Raw genomic sequence first — 18,558 nt, forward strand, 5'->3', positions numbered from 1 at the left:
TTAAATAAGCCGAACACGGTTAACTAACGCTAATCCCTAGTTAACTAACTAACCTAGGAGTAATCTAATAAACTAACCTAACTAACTAGTTACACTAACAGAAACTAATCCTAACTAGGCTGATTCTTCCTTTAAGAGTTAACACTCATCTAATTTAACACTAATCAATATTAGTGCATTAACTCACAGTGGCGACGGGTTCGCCGACGGTGGCACAAGAGACAATGAAGACTCAAAAACTACGGTCTCCCATCTTGCAGGACCATCCCGGGGCTAAAAAACAGCCCACAAGGCTCACGGCTTGGCTGTAGGTTCTGCTGGGTTGGTCTCGGCGGGGGGCTGGACTGAAGAATATGGTGCAGGCTACTTTGTGAAGCGTTGCTAGGCTTCGGTGGCTGTGGTGGAGGCGTGTGGTGAGGCTGCTAGAATGTGTGGGCAGTGAAGATGATGGCTACGCTAGCGTGAGGAGTGGTGTTGGTTGGCGTGATGGTGGGTAGAATTCTGGTGGTGTTGGGGTGACGTGGAGATGGAGGGCTAACGGGTTGGAGTGATGGCGTTAGGAGGCGAAATGGGCGTGCGGTTGTGTGGTTGGGTGGTGAATGGAGGTGGTGTTAGTGACAACAGAATGAAAAAGGAATGTAGGCCAAGTGAAATAAAGAAGATGGAGCTGAGGGACAATGGAAATGGAGGAGATGGGTGGCTGGAAGTTCACGCACAAGAAGAAAGAAGAGTGGGGGAGAGAGAGGAACAAGAAGGTCAAGGCTTTGGCCAATTAGATTTCTAGAGAAATATCTAAGTGATGATGAAGAAACCCCAAAGTCTTCAGCCCCAATTTGTCAAGGAATCCTCCAATGGTAATTTTCTACACATTTCTTCACAAAAATCCATTTTGAAGGCCAAAAGTTCCCTTAATTTTGCCCATCCGAATTTCCTCCCATTTAATTTTGTCGAATTCGATTTTTCCGAAATTTTTCAGGCTCGATGGAAATTTTCTAAAAGATTAGACGATGTCTTAAAAATAAATTATAACACGCTCAAACGTTTGATTCCTAAAATCGAATTCAATTTCGTGGTTAAAATTGACCGGACGCGATTTTAGCGTGACCTAATCTATCAGGTAGCTTTTATGGATTTTAATGCGTTTGACCCGTGGTCGATAATTTTCAATCTACGTTTGTGCATCTCCGACTCGTAGGTAACACTTGGTTGTTGTAAAAATCGCAAGGTTTCAATTACGGGTACCGAGTACAGAATCGATAGAAAATCGGGTTAGTGCCATTCAACGCAATTTTTGCAATCATGCGGAATCACCCGTTATACAATTACACCATTCCATCAAATCCACCTATGCCCGATCACTAATCAATTATAACGGTGTCGTATTGACCCTTGCCGATTATCACGGTTGAGTGATTGTTTTCCGATCAATTCTCAAGTCTATTATGTTTATATCCCTTAATGGCTTCACTTGATAGATCATTTAACTCATCAGTGATCAACTCCGAGAAAAAGGATCATAGGTGCGTCGACGAAATGTCCATTTCATTTTATCGAGATGACGTCGAAATTCAGGATGTCACATTTTTGTTACTGCAGCACCCTTTTACATTAATGTATGCAATTAATGCACTAAACGATCAAAACTTTGCAAATCATGCATATATTGAACACATACAACATGTAGTTCATTTATCATGAAAGACTTGAGGTGAATAAGGTCAATTACATCTTCAAGTCTACCTAAATTCCTCTTGGACCAAGACATGGCAGATTGACCTTACCTCAGATCAAAATGGTTTTGACCTCACTAATCATGCCTAAAAATTCCAAAAAAAAAAGAACAAAACATTCTAAACAAAACCACGCTTTTCATAAAGAAGGATAATTCCAAAAATCAGCATAAAAATTCAGCACAAAAAATGGGAAATTACACTCATCAGTGCCCTTATGCATTTTGTACGATATAATACAATTGTAGCTCCACCGCCCTCGAACTCCAATAGCCTTGCTGTGTCTTCCACAAAAGTAAGAGTTTTTTGTTTTGTTATAAGCTTCACCAATTCTCTATGCTTCCAATGCAGATGCATATTCTCAATGACACCATCAAAACACCACGAATACCTGGAATAATGAAAAACATTAATGCCCACAATTTGATGTTAAAATTATTCCTTTAATAAATGAAGAAATATATAAGTACCAAGAGGCAGGTAAGGCTTCATTCTTAAACCAACTTTGCGAAACATAGTCCGTTCCTCGTCGGTGATAGTTTCCTGGTCATCATCAGGACTAGCGGGAACCATAGATGCTTCTATTTTAGATAAGAGTCTGTCAGCCCTTAATTTCTTTGCTTGTGCCTGTTCATCACATGACAGAGAACCACCATTTAGTAAAAATGATGACAGGATGATCTGAGAGGCCAATCATAAGAACCAAAAAAATAGAAAAAAGGATGCTTGCATTGCGGATAAATATTACACAAATGAAATGGATCACTTGAGGATAAAACATGTCTCTTCTCATCATCCAAACTGATTGAGTGATCTAAGAATCAGCCCAAAAACAAGCTGCATGCACCCAGAGAAGGAAGAAGGCTTTGTAAAAGCTTCACATGAAGTTTCAACTGTAATAAGAAATAAAATTTAAGAACAAGAACACTGCTCTAGAGTCCATTTGCATTTAAAAGCAATACATTTTCCTTGATAACATAATCCCATATTCTTCTAACAGGAGAAAGAATTTCTCTAATAAATATTTTATTTTCCTGTCTAGACATTTTCTATATCTAGACAAAGGTAAAGTTCTGCTGTGTTGGTAGTTGGAGGTTATTAACTAAAACCATCACTAATTACTTCTGCTGTCTTAACACTGCTCTGTGTAGCCTATTTTGCATCTGCATCTGGTTCATCTCATCAAGCAAATATATCTTAGTATACCACCTAGTAGACGTGATTCCATCAAATATAGCAAAGGAAGTAGACAAGAAATGTACGTTATACTGAAGAAAAGCACTCACAAGATCTAGCTTATGCTCAATTCTTTTGACAAGTCTAACACTCTTGGACTTGGAAGCTTCTTCGATCATCTTTTCACGCTCCTCATTAGATATATCTCTTTCCCCATCGGGGCTTGAGCCTCATAGAACTCAGCTAAAGTACTGCTTGCGCATAGCCAGCTTCCTTAGATGGAGCAGCATCACCTGTTCCAGTCTGAAGTTTTTCTTCAACATCTTGTATCTGTTTTGCCAATTCCTGTCTTTTTCTGACAAAGCAGTAGCTACAGTAGGAGGAACTGTTCCAGTCCGAAGTTTTTCTTCAACATCTTGTATCTGTTTTGCCAATTCCTGTCTTTTCTGACAAAGCAGTAGCTACAGTAGGAGGAAGAAAATCCTTTCCGCGATAGAAGACGATGTAATACTTATTTCGAAGTAGTAAGACCCCCCCAGTTAAATCCTGTAGAACAAAAGGAAATGTGATCAGTTTCAATATGAACTCGAATAACGACTTCTGTTTTACTCTTTCACTGTGCCTTATTCAGGATAGGTGAACAACCAAAAGATGCAGGAGATCATATTAGAATTACCCCTTTAACAAGATACACAAATTTTGCAATATGTTACCAGTTTAAGTAACATTCATAGTCTCCGCAGTTATAAACATTCGTAGAAGTAGCAAAGAGACATAAGGAACTGACTTTAGAGTACTGAAGGGTAATAAAAGAATTATATCACCAGGAAACTGGTGTTTGGATCAGGATGTGCAAAAAGACAAACCTTCAGCTCATCAGCCATGAGTTTGTTATTCGTATTCTGGATTCCTTAACAGCAATCTTCACAACTGAGCTCTTCTCCCAAAGCTTAATTATAGCAGCTGCCAGGCCCTGATGGTTCCTGTTTCTCCCTTCATGATTTAAGGAAACAAATTATGTCAACAACTTATTTGCATAGGGAAGAAGCTGACAAGCTGTATCACAACATGGTGAATATTACCGAGGGCAAAATGACAAGGAAGTGACTTTGCCAGCTTCCGTAAGTTGGTCATCTCAGCATTGGTCAGTCGCGAACGCATACCAGTAGGAAGAAGCCTAAAAGGTGTTTTATAACCCAGAATCTTTTGAGGAAGTAGATCTGCATCGACCGGAAGCACTCCTGTGCCCCACCACTCTTCGAAACGAGGGCCTAAGCCATCTAACAAGTCGTTATATTCAATTTCCTCTTCTGTCAAGCTCTCCTTTAGCACTGGGCTCCTCACCGACACTTCACTCTTCTCACGTTCCGGCTTCACATCATCGCCACTTTCTGCGACTGCTCTGTTGGCTGAAGAAACATCAGGGATAAAGAGAGCATCACCTTCCCTCACAATCGGTTGGGATCTTGAAGCAGGGCCTTCATAGTTCTTCCCACGGTACACCACCATAACACTGCCAGACCTCCATATGACCAATCCCCCAGTTCGACGCTGAGAAAAACTACAAGCAGTCACTTACATACTCTCGAATCATATTCATTCCTTTCCTTTTCACTTCTAAACATCGTTACTTCATATTCATCATAATTTTAAGCAAACAGGAAACACAACCATCAACCAAGCACAAAGTTCAAAAAGCAAGAAAACACATAATTGTGGCAAATTCATCTACAATAAGTTATCATTGAACCGACCTCGACGACCTCGTGCGCGGTCTTCATGTCATGCGCAAGCACCTCGTGAAACTTAAGCCTCACAAGCTCCTCCTTCCTCCACTTATCATGTATCTTCTCCAAAACCGCTTGCGTGATCCCCGCCTTCGCGACGCTAATCCTCTCCCTGAGGTACATCCCATTCCTCCTCAACCTCCTCAGCTCCTCGTCCTCGATCGTGAGTTCCGCCAACGACGGCGCCTTCACCGACCTCTTCATCCCCCCGACGACCTTCTCCTCGGCCTTGACCTCTCCCTTGCCTTCCTTCTCCCACGGCAACAACCCCGCATCGTCCTCCTCGCGCTCGTCCTCCTCGAGGAAACTATCCGGCCTAATCCACTCCCTACGCAACAGGTCACCTAGCCTCCTCTCCAGTCGGCCGCGCGGCTCCGAATTCGCCCTCCCCGTCCTCCTCGTCCCCTTCCTCTTCATCGTCCGACCCCAATCCCAAATTCCGCAACCTGAGCACGATCCTCTCGATCGCATTCTGGCCTCTGTCGTTACCGGAGTACCTACGCTCAGCCTCGCCGCGGGAATCGGAGCCGGCGACCTCGCCGGGCGACTCGTCGTCGATCTCGCGGTCCCGCGGCGGCGGCGGCCACTTGTTGAGCCAGGGGGCGGAGTGCGGCTTGCCGCCGCTCCTTCCGCGGGAGGAGCTGGCGTCTCGAGGATTGGTCGTGCGGAGGGACTGGCAGAAGCAGCGCCGTCCGAGCGCGCGAGGCCGCCGCCGCGGCGGCGTCGGAGAGGCGAAGAGGAGGTGGAGGGAGCTCTTGCCGTAGCCGGAGGAGGCGCGGGGGAGGGCGTTGCGCAGTGGCAGTTCGGTAATTTTGGCGGTTTGAAGGCCATTTTCTTCCCGGGGTGCCGGGAGCTTCAGTGAAGCGAGGTGGGGGACGGAGCGTGTTTCATTGTTTGGATATTACAGAGAGAAAAACCAGAGGATGAAGAAGACGATGACGAAGAAGATATTTAATCTTTTTGGGGATATTCTTTTTATTTTTATTATCGTTCAGAGGTCGTGAGATGGATCGGGCCTGAGAAATGATGTGGGCCGTGTTGTGGGCCATCACGCACGTGAGCCCAATCAGTCGTTGGCCCATTTGCATGAACTTGATGGCGGGTGCGCTAGATAACATTGGCGCCCTAGTTTATGAGAAAACTTCATGAAAAATGAAAATACTTTTCGAAAAATTATTTATTTCAGGAAAATATTAGCTTTCCATTGTTTGTTGGTATGTCACCGAATACGTTTTTTGGTGTCTAGATCTCATTCGAAAAATGATTTTCAATCTCATGACTTTATCTAAGGCAAAAAAGAAAGAAAGAAATAATTTTAATATCTTTTTCCTTTTTATTTTATTTTCTTTTATTTTCTTTCCTTCTACAGATATCAATAATTAGGTCTAGACAATGCCCGACGATTGCCATAGCCAAACTTGAGCTCACCTAGATTTGGCGAATCCCGAGCTCACTTGCCTTGCTTAAGCTCGGGCACGCTTGGATCGGTACGAGCCTCAAGCTAGTTGGCTTGCATCATGGCCAATTGCGGGCTGCTAGCCATTGCCAAGGCACATGGCCAGCGAAGGAAGGAGAAAGGAGGAGAAATGGAAAAAAAAAAAGAATAAAAGAATTAATTAAAAATATAAATAATTAAAATTTTAATTTTTAAAAAATATATTTTTTGTAAGAACAAATATTTCATTAAAGAAAGACCCAAGCCTAAATATCGAGGACCAAAGGCATGATCTTTGTGAATGTAGGCCTAAGGGTTGAGACCATAGTTCAAGCATTGAGGACTTGAGCTCAGCTTTATGGACCTGAGTTCGAGTGCCAGTATCCAATCCTAAGAGTAGGACCCCCATTCCAAACGTAGAGGTGCCGCAACTATTGTGCATGCTTCTCAACACAAGATTGTCTCATAACAGGAGATTGTCATGGCTACTATACAAGCTATGCAACAGGAGGTTGTTGTTACAATAAGAGACTGTCGCAGCTTATGTAGAGGCTACACGACAACAGAACAAATTGATGTAATTGCGGACATAATGAATCGAGTTCGGAGATGTATATCAGTAGTTTTTGAAAAAGGGAATGACTTGTGCTGCAAATGTTCACTGGCCTAATATCAAGACAAGAACAATGTGGCAGAGTAGTTTCTATATATCTTTGAATAGTACACGAGCCCATTTTTAAACTTTATTGGATGACCATCATAATTAGGATATCAATTATAATTAATGGAGGATATGAAAAATCAATGCAAATACATGTATAATACTAAGGGATATGGAAGGTCAAGACAAATATTCTAATTATTTATAACATGGGAAAATATCCTAATTATCTATAACGGTGACTTCCCATGACGCGGCCTACATCTCCATCAACTATCACCCCCAGGTACAGGTACATCTCCCTCTCCCTCCTAGGTCAAAACTAGCCCAGTGTAGAAGCTGGGTTTAGGAGCGTTGTGGACTGTCATGGATAAAGCCCTCTTTCTCAATCTTTCAATTTTTTTTTTATAGTTCGACCAAAAAAAAAAAAAAAAAAAAATAGTGCTTTTACGGTTTGAAGCTATTTTTATATGGCTTCTTATGTTTAAGTAAATTCCAATGAGGTGCCTGATGTCTTATTAAGAAAAAAAGAATTATAAGGCTCCGTCTGTTTCGTTTTAAAATGTGGTATTTCTAGAAATTATTTTTCAAGAAATTATTTTTCAAGAAAATGTAATTATTTTTCGGTGTTCAAATGGAATCTGAAAATGAAGTGGAAAATATTTTTCGCTATTCGGTAAAAAAATCTTTTCCTCCATATACTCTTTTTCATTTATTTATTTTTTTTGAAATGAATATTTCATTTTTTTTAAATCGATTTTTAATTAATTTTAATTTTTAAAATCTATTATTAACTTTTTTTCTTTTTATTTGTTCTTTGTTTTTCATCTCCTTCTTTCTTAGCCAGTCACCGGCCACAGCGACGGCCTGCAACCAACCACCGAGCCTCGAGCTCGCCAACGAGCACAAGGCTCGACTCTCACTAGATTGGCGAGTGCGAGCGTCAAGCTCGAGGCTCGCTATATCGACGAGCGTGAGCTTGAGATCGACAACCTCAAGGTTTGCTTAGCGACGGCTGGCGACTAGCCAAGAAAGAAGAAGATGGAAAACAAAGAAAAGAAAAAGTAATTAAAAGTAATTTGAATTAAAAAAGAAAATTAAAAGTAATTTGAATTAAAAAGAAAATTAAAATAAAAATAATTCGACTAAAAAAAGAAAAGAAGAAGAAGAAAGGGGAGGAGGAAGTGAGGATTTGTAAATGTATGAGATAAGAGAGATTAAATGAGCAAAAGTGGAAAATATTTTCCCATAATTTAAAAGACTTTTTTTCCTTTCATGGAAAACATTTTCCCAATGAAGTCATTTTTTTGTGAAACGAACGTCGGAAAATTCGAAAACGTTTTCTGAAAAATTATTTTCCGCGAAACAAACGGGGCCTAAGTTTCTATTTTGGAAGTTTGAAATACATTTAACTCTAGTCAAGAAAAAAAAAAATTGGGGTCTTATATTAAAGGTAATGGAAACAAGATTAAAAAAAAAAAAAACAGAAAGGTGGCAATCATGGATATACTAACTAAATTATGTTTGTTCTTGTTAATTTCCACATTATCATCGATATATTTGAAAGTTCAAACACTTTATCGAAATCGTGATATTATAGTATTCAGAAAAGTTGATCAGTGGATGAGTTTTGATCATTTTGTTGGATCAATCACACGTTTGATGAAACTTATAATTAATATTTATATTTCCTCGGACTATAAAAAAGTTAGCAACCTTTCTATATCAATGACGGCGAAAAAGCAAATGGAACGCGATTATGTGCACACAGAACATTACTATCTAAAGTGTACATAGATGGACAGCTAATCAAGTGTACTTTAGGTTCATGGACATGGAGGAACGCAATTAGCGTGCATGGGACTAAGTCTTATTTATCAAGTGACATGATTGTGACTATTGATGAAAATATATGAAATCTGCAGTCTTTTAAGTTTTTTTTTTTTTTTTTGTCGCTCTACTTTATTCCTACTCGCACTCACTCTCAGACTTTTACCCTATCTTTTGCAGGGTGTGGAAATCGAAACCCACTCTTGAAACTTACACGTCCTCATCTCATCTCCCTGAGAAGGTGGGGATTTGAACTCCACACCTCCCCCTTCCATGTTGGAAGGGTAGCCAGTGGGGCGACAGCCTTTTAAGTTGCTAATCGAGAAAAGACATAAAAAATCATGTCTCCATTTACAAAAGAAACCAGCGCAATTGAATATTAGCCTAATTCATCCATCAACGGCTGTGAATTTGGTGTTGAATTTGTTCTGCACCCGGTGCAGCAGCAGCTGGGAACTCTTGCCGCTGCGTCAATTTACAGGTTGAGCGTCTAAAATGTTCAAGGTTTTTACGCTGTCTCGTATGGACTCAGAATCTATTTCTTGAACTTGTTGATTGGTTGCTTTCGCCAAAGGTTGATCCAAAGATGAAAGTCCGGGGGACGGGGCCTCGGTGCGACGAAAGGATCAGATTGACTTTAAGCCTTTCCTTCGCCGCCTTCAACTCCTGGTAACCTGAAATTCCACCGTTATGACTTTGCTAAAATCATTTGCTTAGTTCTCAGAGATTGAATTCTCTTCTGCACTTCACTGGCGCTGGGAGTAGTACTAGTTTTGTAGGTTTCGACTTTGTGTATACATTGTTTTTTTGTCTTTTAACATTGTACATATGAGTGACCGTGACTTTGTACTCATCCTTTGTAAGGGATTGTTTGGGGATTAAGGAGCAAGATCAAAGCTTACGTCTGTGACTATTAAATAATTAGATCGGCTACTTCATTCAACAGATAGGTATGAAGCCTTATTGCTCATCACTATCAGACACTACGAAAATACTTGTGGTTTAAAGTTGTGTTCATAATATGTAAGTCCTAGATGGCTCACAATTTTTTCTCATCTAAATTTCCGAATTAAATGAACCATGGAAACTGATGCAAAGAAAATCCTAACTGAATATATGTATCTTAGGAAGTGTTTGTTTGGAAGAAAACTTCATAAAAAAGGAAAATGCTTTTCAGAAAATTATTTTTTTTAAGGAAAATGATTAATTTTCCTTTGTTTAGTGGTATGTGATTCAGAATATGCAATTGTACGGGTAATTGGATGTCTGATGATTTTGATAATTCACCATGGCATACCTAACGTCGTAAAGAGAGAAAAAAGAATGCGGCAACTTTATAAGAACTTATCACGCGACCCAGGCACGGCCCTCACCGAGGTCCCCCGACCTCAGGCGAGGGTTGCGTAGCCTCGCGACGGCCAATCGGGGTTCTCGAAGGTCGAGGTGGCGTTGCGCAATGCGCGCGACCTCACCGGCCCAGATCCGGGGTCGCCGGAGGTCGTGACGGCATCGTGCAACCTCACCGGCCCAGATCCAGGGTCATCGAAGGTCGCGACGGTGTCGCGTGATGCCCGCGACCTCCGCCGGCCAGATCCGAGATCGCCGGAGGTCGCCAAGGTCGCCGCCGGCCGCCGGATGCCGCCTGCCCTTGCTGGTTTTCATTTTTTTATTTTTTATTATTTTTCTTTTGATAATTTTTTTTTCACAAAAGTCCTTTGTCCCTCAAACACCATTTTGCTCAAAGGTACTTCACAAAGGCTTTTAAATTACAATTTACCAAACACAGTTTGCATTTTGGAAAACACATTTATTCAAAGGTTTTGCATTTTCCTAAAAACTTTCCCCAAAAATCTTCCCAAACGCACCCATAGGGGGTATCGAAGAGCAAGTCCGCTCAACAGTTAACATCCACTTTGGGGTCTCTGAGTGGTTCCAGGGGTAGTTGGTGGAATTTGTGTTTGTGGTCGAGAATTTGGAGGTGCGCACGTCAATTTGACTGCCCACATTGCGAGTTCACACACTTCCTCTCAATTTCGGCTCTAGGAGCAAAGCTAACTGTCTGTTTAACAAATCCATGATGTTCTATTTTTTACGAAGCAAATCAATGTGATTGTCGATGATGTTAGATCAGTGAAATCTCCTCGAAATCCTTAATATAGTCAGATCACATGTAATAAGATTCAGAGATATGATTGTGAGATGACATTGTTGCTAGTTATCTCTAAGCCTCCATACTGGGTAAACTGAAATGATTACCAATCAAGGATCTTGGGATTGTCGCACTATGAGAACACAACCTACATTATTTGGGTCTTCTATATGAGTTTGATGCTTTGAACAAACGTCGATCCTGCCTATTTAATCATAGATTTTTTTGGCCCTATCGCCTGCCCTTTTTTTTGCTCTGTTTAGAGGGGGTCGCTATTTCGACCAGGTCATAAGTCCACGATGTGATGAATTCAAATTGAACATGGACATCGGGCTAACAGAGCGAGAATAATGTGTCCCGCTAACCCATCTCGAAAATGTTGCTAGTTCGTGCAAGCACAAAAATTTCTCCAATTTGCATTAATAATAAGAATATCCATTGGGACGTCCTCTTGGTAAAAGTACGTTGGTTAAAATACTTGTGAAGAAACTGCATTATTCTTTTATCCTCCTAAGTGTTCTTATTTTCGTTTTACGTTAGGTACTTTCAAGGTTGGTGATAATAGTATTAAGATATATGACTTTCGAGAATAAATTAAAAATCACGAAAAAATACTCAAGAGGATAAGTTGATTCTAGAGAAGAAACAAGTTAGAACTTAGTGGACCTCAAGCTTTCAGACTCACTAACAATTCGACCAATGGAAGATAGTCAATGATAATTCATCTTCCGAAATACAAGAAAAGCCAATAGAATCTCCAAAGAAAGATCTTGTTAGATGGAATGACAATTGTGGTGCTAGAAACTTAGAAAGTACCATCACAGATTGAAGACAGCCCACATTGCCTTGCTGTCAAAATGAACGACGTGGGAGACCCCGTCCGAGCTTTCACCTAACCAAAAAATGAAAAAACGCATATTCCTGTCTTGTCCAAATCCGAAGTTATCCAAGATAGTATCGATGTTTCTGCGAAGCAATGTTTCACCTATGGGTATTCACCTCTCGACACTGAACAGCACGATTAATTTACTTTTGACCTTCCATTTCTCACCCCGAGATAAGAGATCTATGATGAAATTGTAGTTTTTTATTTATTTAAATTTTATCACAGATAATAAGCAAATGCAAAACCAAGTGAAACGGTCATAGTTCGACCCTACAAACGTCTCATTTTGTAATTGAATCTATGTGTTTTCCAAGCAATCATCATACCTTGCAACGTGAATTACCAAGCTAAAGATGCGCCATTTTTTCAAACGGGAACAATGGCCAATCCATTGTCACATTGCCTTTGCGCCACTGATATTTCGTCCTTCCAAAGGAAGCCTTCAAAATACCCCGTCCTGGCGCGCCAACGACTACCACAGACGAAGTTTTTGTTTCGTGTTTTCTTTTTGGGCTTAACCAACATGCAAGTTGCGTGTGTTTCAAACAATAAGGAAGACAAAATAAGCCCGGAATCGCTTAGAAGTACCGGCAATTAATTGCTCGATGAGAAAGAGCATTAATCTCTCAAAAAGTTGGCACCAAATTACGCCTGACAGGCTACGACGAATAGACCGATTGAAGCACTTGTTTCATGACTCTCTTTCTAGCTTAACTTCCAAATGATCCATCTGAGGGGAAGTACGACCATGAAAATAGAGAGATTAATATCTAAATCAGGTGTACTTAGTATGTACTAAAATTGTCAAATGCATCATAACAGAAACTTTCGAGGTACAAAAGGCGAATCATCAACTTAGTTATGTGCATTAGATTTTTCAATTCTGGCACCCGCAAAGGAAAAGAAACAATAGAAAACAAGATTGTCGAATGGACAATCCGCAGATAAGGGTACATACATGGACTTTTTCTGTGCCTACTAGGAAATGAAGACATTTTGTCACACATGGCAATGTGGAAATTCTAAAGTGTCTCCAATTTTTTAATATGTGATGATCATGTCAAAATTACAAAGGATGCTAATTATACAGTGTCTTCAGAAACAATAAAAGTAAAAAGCGCGTCTCATGGGGTTAGTGATTCAAGCATGAAGACGGTAGGCAATGTCAAAAGCACTTATCTAACATTGTACCTTACCCAATGGCGATGGTGAAACCCACTCAGTGTAAAATGCCACCTGATGTGCTTCTACCTATGATCAAACCATTCGCTTCCAGTTCGGTTTGATATCACTCTTCCTCCTCCTTTCTCCTCCCTTCAGTGGCGGTGCTATTCTCCACCATCTGCTATTGGGCTGTGCCTTCATCGACGGTACGCTTTTGAAACTTGGACATATTCAATTGAAGTGCACAAACTTGTTGGCATTGATAACCGAATCTCTAGTCAACCCTTTCATTCTCTTATAAGTTCATCACTCATCAACTGCTGATTATATGAATATGGCTTCTTGTTGCTCTTTGGTTAGGAGTCTTTTGGCTTAAGAAAAAAATATCCGAAAAAAATGAAAACAGAAGCTTTCTTCAACCCACTTAATTTCAAATATCTGTTAGGTGTTACATAGGTTCAACTTCTCTTTGGTTCATGACGTAACTCATCATGGATGTGAACTCGATCTTTTGCTTCCTCATTTTGTGAAGCTGACAAAGATTTGCAGGGCTCATATGTTTCGATTAAGGAAAAAAATGATCCAAAAAAAAAAAAAAAAAAATGGAAGCTTTCTTTAAGCCACTTGATTTCAAATATCTTCATCTTCTCTTTGGTTCATTCGGCAACTCATCATGAATGTGAGCTCGATCTTTTTGCTAAGCAAATCCTCACTTTGTGAGGTTGACAAAGATTGTAGGGTTTATTTGTTTATTGAGGGGGAAAAACAGCTTTATTTATTTAATACAGTCTATTTCAGATATCAGCTAAGTATCCTTTACATCGGTTCATCTTTTCTTTGGTTTATGGCACAACTTGTGAAGTCAATCTTTTGCTAAGCAAATCCTCACTTTGTGAAGTTGTCAAAGATTGGGTTCGTTTGTTTCGCTTAGGGGGAAAAAGAAAGCAACTTTCTTTAATCCACTCAATGTCAAATGTCTGCCAAGTGTCCTTTATATGCGTTCATCTTCTCTCTGGTTCATGGCGCAACTGATGTGAAGTCAGGTTCATATACTGTGAAGATAACAAATCCTCATACAAGCACAGCCCAAGCCGTTGTAGTATCATGGGGAGAGAGAGACAGAAGCCAATTGGTCATCTTTCCATGTCTTGGCGAACACTTGTGAATTAGTTAGTGAATTGCCGGAAATCTTTTGGGACAAAATACAAGAGATGCAAGGTCGGGGTGTCTGTCACCGTCCATTGGCAGCCTGCCGTTGCCAACCACCACATGACCGCCACTCGCCACCGCATGATCGCCAACCATCGCTACCGACGCCACCGCAGATCGCCGCCCATAGCTCATCGGCCACCACCCCCACCCGCGGTCGATGATTTGTGGGCGGCAATCCTATGGCAGCAATCGGCGGTCGTGCGGCATTCGTGCGGAGTTCGTGCGACAGTCGTACGGCGGTCGTGTAGCCGTTGTGCAGCGGTCGTGCGGTGGCACGTGGTGGTTGGTGATTCGTGAGTAAAAAGAAAAACAAATAAATACAAAAATTTATAAATTTTTACCAAACACATTTCTATTCTTTTTCTATTCCTAGAATATAAATTTTGTATAATTACAAAACATCTTATTTTACTCAGAAATTGTTGCCGGAATAAAAATAGAAAAAAATAATTTCTGAAAAGAAATAGTTCTCCGGAATAGAAATGTTGTCATGCGCACCCTAAATTAGATGTACTTAGGATGTAGATGTAGTAAAACATTTAAATGCATCTCTTCAAACTAAATTAATCTAATAACAGAAACCATCGATTCATCAACTTAATCACGTTCATGAAAATCTTGAACTTTGGCACACATTAGCAAAGGAAAAGAAACAATTCTAAAAATGATATTGTTGAGAACTTGCGAATTTGTGAGGGAGATAAGTAAATATGCATGTGCTCTTTCAGTTCTTTACGGTAAATGATGACATGTTGCCATCCATGTGCAAAGTAAAAAAATTCCACTGATGGACCTTATGCTTTAAATCTGTATGATCAAATCAAAAGTACAAGGGATGATACATATTCCATGAGTCAAGACATGATTTAGCAAAAACGAGCATTAGAACATAGTTAGAAATTGACCAAAAACATTGATAAGCAACCCCATTTTGAAAATTTCCACCGGCAAATCAATGTAATTTCCCTCAAGATTTGAGGGCTCTTTGTCAGAAACTTCAATATAAAGTGCATCATTTTGCAGCATTTTTCCAAATGCCCACCTTACAACTTTACTCTCCCTCCTCCTTCCGCCTGAAACGCTTGGCGATCAGAGGGGTCGGTTTTAGTGGTGGCAGTGATGCTACTCTCTATCACCTACCGTTAGATTATGCCTTTGTCGACGGTAAGCTTTTGAAACTTGGACATGTTCATTTGAAGGGCACAAAGTTGTCGCCATTGATATCTGAACATTTTGCTTGCTCATGAGTTCATCAACCGTCAACTATTGCTCATATTACTGTGGCTTTTTGCTTCTTATTGGATTAGGAGTATTTGTATTTTTCCACATGCTACCCTTATAACTTTGCTCTCCCTCCTCCTTCTGTGTTCCTTAAAATAGCAAGAACACTTGGCAATCAGAGGGGTTAGTTTTAGTGGCGGCAGTGGTGCTACTCTTTGTCACCTACCGTGAGATTGTGCGTTCGTCGACAGTATGCTTTTGAAACTTGGACATGTTCATTTGAAGGGCACAAACTTGTAGCCATTAACATTTGAACACTTTGCTTGCTCATGAGTTCATCAGCCATCAACTATCGCTCATATTACTGTGGCTTTTTGTTTCTTACTGGATTAGGAGTATTTGCATTTTTCCACATCCCAACCTTACAACTTTGCTCTCCCTCCTCCTTCCGCCTCCCTTAAAACAGCAAGAACACTTGGCGATCAGAGGGGTCAATTTTAGTGGCATCGGTGGTGCTACTCTCTGTCACCTACTATGAGATTGTGCCTTCGTTGACATTAAGTTTTTGAAACTTGGATATGTTCATTTGAAGGGCACAAACTTGTCGTCATTGATATCTGAACACTTTGCTTGCTCATTAGTTCATTAACCGTGAACTATTACTCATATTATTGTGGCTTTTTGCTTCTTATTTGATTAGGAGTATTTGCATTTTTCCACATGCAACCCTTACAACTTTGCTCTCCCTTCTCATTCCGCCTCCCTTATAATAGTAAGAACACTTGGCAATTAAAGGGGTTAGTTTTAGTGGTGGTGGTGGTACTACTCTTTGTCACCAATCGTGAGATTGCGCTATTGTCATGGTTTGCTTTTGAAACTTGGACATGTTCATTTGAAGAGCAAAACTTGTCGCCATTAATATTTGAATACTTTGCTAGCGCGTCTCCCATAGCTCGGATATTGGCAAAAGAACGCTTTAAGTACCATAACTTTGGCCAAATGGACACTTAAGTGCCATAACTTACAAAATGTACACTTAAGTATCACATTCGAAGAAAAATGGATCACTTAAGTGCCACTCCGGCCAAAGTTCGGCCAAAACGCCAACGTGGCGTTTTTCCGCGCGCGCCCAAAACAACATCGTTTTGCACGCGACATGACCAAAACGGCGTCGTTTTGGGCCGACGTGGTAAAAAAAAAATAATTAAATTAAATTTTAAATTAAATTTAGTTAAAATATTTAAAATTAATAATTTTAAAATTAAATTTAGTTAAAATATTTTAAAAATAATAATTTTAAAATTTTAAAACTTAAAAAAAAAAAAAAAAAAAAAAAGGGAACGGGGAGGCGGCCGAGAGCCCTCACCACCACCACCGCCGGAAGGGCTGGTGACGGCGGGGGAGGGTTGGCGGGTCGCCAGGCTCGGCCGGGGGCCAGCGACCCCGACCCCGGCAGCGAGATTGTCGAATGGACAATCCGCAGATAAGGGTACATACATGGACTTTTTCTGTGCCTACTAGGAAATGAAGACATTTTGTCACACATGGCAATGTGGAAATTCTAAAGTGTCTCCAATTTTTTAATATGTGATGATCATGTCAAAATTACAAAGGATGCTAATTATACAGTGTCTTCGGAAACAATAAAAGTAAAAAAGCGCGTCTCATGGGGTTAGTGATTCAAGCATGAAGACGGTAGGCAATGTCAAAAGCACTTATCTAACATTGTACCTTACCCAACGGCGATGGTGAAACCCACTCAGTGTAAAATGCCACCCGATGTGCTTCTACCTATGATCAAACCATTCGCTTCCAGTTCGGTTTGATATCACTCTTCCTCCTCCTTCCTCCTCCTTTCAGTGGCGGCGCTACTCTCCACCATCTGCTGTTGGTTGTGCCTTCATCGACGATACACTTTTGAAACTTGGACATATTCAATTGAAGTGCACAAACTTGTTGACATTGATATCTGAATATCCAGTTAACCCTTTCATTCTCTTATAAGTTCATCACTCATCAATTGCTGATTATATGAGTATGGCTTCTTGTTGCTCTTTGGTTAGGAGTCTTTTGGCTTAAAAAAAAAATGATCCGAAAAAAAGAAAACAGAAGCTTTCTTCAACCCACTCGATTTCAAATATCTGCTAGGTGCCCTTTACATAGGTTCAGCTTCTCTTTGGTTCATGACGCAACTCATGGATGTGAACTCGATCTTTTTTCTTCCTCACTTTGTGAAGCTGACAAATATTTGCAAGGCTCATATGTTTCAATTAAGGAAAAAAATTATCCAAAAAAAAACAGAAGCTTTCTTTAAGCCACTTGTAGGGTTCGTTTGTTTGTTGAAGGGGGAAAAACAGCTTGCTTTAATCCACTCTATTTCAGATGTCAGCTAAGTGTCCTTTACATCGGTTCATCTTCTCTTTGGTTTACGACACAACTCGTGAGGTCAATCTTTTGCTAAGCAAATCCTCGCTTTGTGAAGTTGACAAAGATTGTAGGGTTCGTTTCTTTCGCTTAGGGGGATAAAGCAGCTTTCTCGAATCCATTCAATGTCAGATGTCTGCCAAGTGTCCTTTATATGCGTTCATCTTCTCTCTAGTTCATGGTGCAACTGATGTGGAGTCAGGTTCTTTCGCTGAGCAAATCCTCACTGTCAAGTTGACAAAGCTACGAGCGTTTAACTCGTTGTTTTAGCATCTCATTTAACAATTAATATCGTAAAAGCATTTCTATTTTGAGGTTTTCTATATGTCAGTATTATATTGTGGAGTTGACAAATCCTCATACGAGTGCAGCCCAAGCCGTCATAGTATCATGGGGGAGAGAGAGACAGAAGCCGCTTGGTCATTTTTCCATGTCTTGGCGAACACTTGTGAATTAGTTAGTAAATTGCCGGAAATCTTTTGGGACAAAATACAAGAGATGCAAGGTCGGGGTGTCCACCACCGTCCATCGGCAACCTGCCATCACCAATCGCCACACGACCGCTGCCTATTGCCGCACGATCGCCAACCGTTGCCCGATCGCCACCGCAAGACCGCCACCCACAGCTTACCAGCCACCACCCCCACCCACGGCCGGTGGGTTGTGGACGGCAATCTTACGGTGGCGGTCAGCAATCAACGGTCGTGCGGCGGTCCTACGACGGTCGTGCGGAGTTTGTGCAATGGTCATGCGACGGTCGTGCAGTGATCGTGCGGTAGCGGGAGGTGGTCGGCGATCCGTGAGTAAGAAAAAAACACAAATAAATACAACATTTTTATTCTTTTTCTATTCCTAGAATATAAATTTTGTATAATTACCAAAC

At 40.7% G+C, this 18,558-nt stretch overlaps 1 pseudogene; it reads right to left on the minus strand.

Annotated features, from left to right (window-relative positions):
• Positions 1–1,811: 1,811 nt before the first annotated feature.
• On the minus strand, positions 1,812–14,123 carry LOC120287069 (annotated as a pseudogene).
• Positions 14,124–18,558: the final 4,435 nt, after the last annotated feature.

Source organism: Eucalyptus grandis, chromosome 8, assembly GCF_016545825.1.
Source record: "Eucalyptus grandis isolate ANBG69807.140 chromosome 8, ASM1654582v1, whole genome shotgun sequence".
Classification (NCBI taxonomy): domain Eukaryota; kingdom Viridiplantae; phylum Streptophyta; class Magnoliopsida; order Myrtales; family Myrtaceae; genus Eucalyptus; species Eucalyptus grandis.